A 2173-nucleotide genomic window follows, 5' to 3' on the forward strand; every position below is an offset into this window, starting at 1 on the left:
AGCTCATCCCTAAGGCACGACATTGCACACGTGGTACAGCGACTTGTCCCGTGATCAAGGCATTGACAGTGGAGCCAACGCCAATAGTGCATATGCTGTTTCACCGAGCTACAGATCAGAGGGCACGGCAGGACCATTTCTGACATGACCATGAACCCTCTACTGTTCGTTGTACAGGTCACTTTGTGAAAGTCTCTAGTTGCAGCCAGAAGAGTGGGCTATCGGTGACCAGCTCCATTAACGGAATTCAGCTCATCCCTGATTCACGGCATTGCACACGTGGTACAGCGACGTGTCTCGTGACTGAGTTATTGACAGCAGAGCCAGCGCTACAAGTGCACATGAGCTGCTTCACCAAGCTACAGATCAGAAGGCATGGCTGGACCATCTAGGACGCGAACATTTATACTCTCATGTTATTTGTGCAGGTTACTTTGTGAAACGTCACTGGTTGCAAACCACCGAGTGGTCTATCAGTGACCATCTCCGTTATCGGCAGTCTGCTCATCCCTGATTTTATGTCATTCCACACGTGTGACAGCAACGTGTCCGTGACCGAGGCATTGAAAGCAGAGCCACCGCCACAAGTGCTTCAAGCTGCTTCACCGAGCTACAGAGCAGAAGAAACGGCCGGACCAGCTTGGACATGACGATGAATCCTCTCCTGTTGCTTGTGGAGTTTACTTTGGGAAACGTCACTAGTTGCAAACCACCGAGTGGTCTAGCAGTGACCATCTCCGTTATCGGCAGTCAGCTCATCCCTGCGGCACGACATTGCACACGTGGTACAGCGATGTGACTTGTGATCAAGGCATTGACAGCAGAGCCACCGCCACAAGTGCATATAAGCTGCTTCACCGAGCTACAGATCAGAGATCACGGCTCGACAATGTCGGGCATGACAATGAATCCTCTCATGTTCTTTGTACAGGTCACTTCGTGAAACGTCACTGGTTGCAGCACATTGGGCGAGGTATCAGTGACCACCTCCCTTATCGACATTCAGCACATCCCTGAGGCGCGACATTGCACACGTGGTACAGCGACGTGTCCCGTGATCAAGGCATTGAGAGCAGAGCCACCACCACAAGTGCATATAAGCTGCTTCACCGAGCTACAGATCAGAGCGAACGGCTGGACCATCTCTCGAACGGCAATGTATCCTCTCCTGTTCTTTGCACAGGTAACTTCGTGAAACGTCACTTGTTGCAACCCACTGAGCGGGCTATGGTTGACTAGCTCCGTTATCGACATAAAGCTCATTCCTGATGCACGGTATTGCACACGTGGTGCATTCGACGTGTCCCGTGATCGAGAAACTGACAGCACAGCCACTGCCACGAGTGCATATAGGCTCCTTGACCGAACTACAGATCAGAGGGCATGGCTGGACCATCTCGGACATGACTATGAATCCTCTCCTGTTCATTGTACAGGTCACTTTGTGAAACGTCTCTGGTTGCAGCCCAAAGAGTGGGCTATCGGTGACCAGCTCCGTTATCGGCATTCAGCTCATGCCTGATGCACGGAATTGCACACGCGGTACATCGACGTGTCCTGTGTTCAAGGTATTGAGAGCACAGCAACACCCACAAGTGGATATCAGCTGCTTCGCCGATCTACAGATCCAAGGGCACGGCTGGACCATATAGGACATGACCATGAATCCCCTCCTATTCTTTGTACAGGTCACTTTCTGAAACGTCACTGGTTGCAACCTACAGAGGGGGCTATCGGAGACCAGCTCTGTTATTAGCATTCAGATCACCCTTAATGCATGGTATTACACATGTGGTACAGCGACGTGTCCCGTTATGGAGTCATTTACATCAGAAACACTGCCACAAGTGCATATAAGCTGTTTCATTGTTCTAGAGATCAGAGGGCACGGCTGGACTATCTCGGACGTGACCATAAATACTCTCATGTTCTTTGTGTAGATTACTTTGTGAAACATCACTGGTTGCAGACCACCAAGCGGTCTATCGGTGACCACCTTCATTATCAGCAGTCAGCTCACCCCTGATTTTATGGTATTGCACAAGTGGTACAGTGACGTGTCCCGTAAACGAGGCATTGAAAGCAGAGCCACCACGACAACGGCGTATAGGCGGCTTCACCGAGCTACAGATAAGAGGGCACGGCAGGACCAGCTCGGACATGACCATGAAAC

The sequence above is a fragment of the Haemaphysalis longicornis genome, unplaced genomic scaffold (genome assembly GCF_048455015.1).
Source record: "Haemaphysalis longicornis isolate Haplotype H1 unplaced genomic scaffold, Haemaphysalis longicornis Haplotype H1 scaffold_11, whole genome shotgun sequence".
In the NCBI taxonomy this organism is placed as follows: Eukaryota; Metazoa; Arthropoda; class Arachnida; order Ixodida; family Ixodidae; genus Haemaphysalis; species Haemaphysalis longicornis.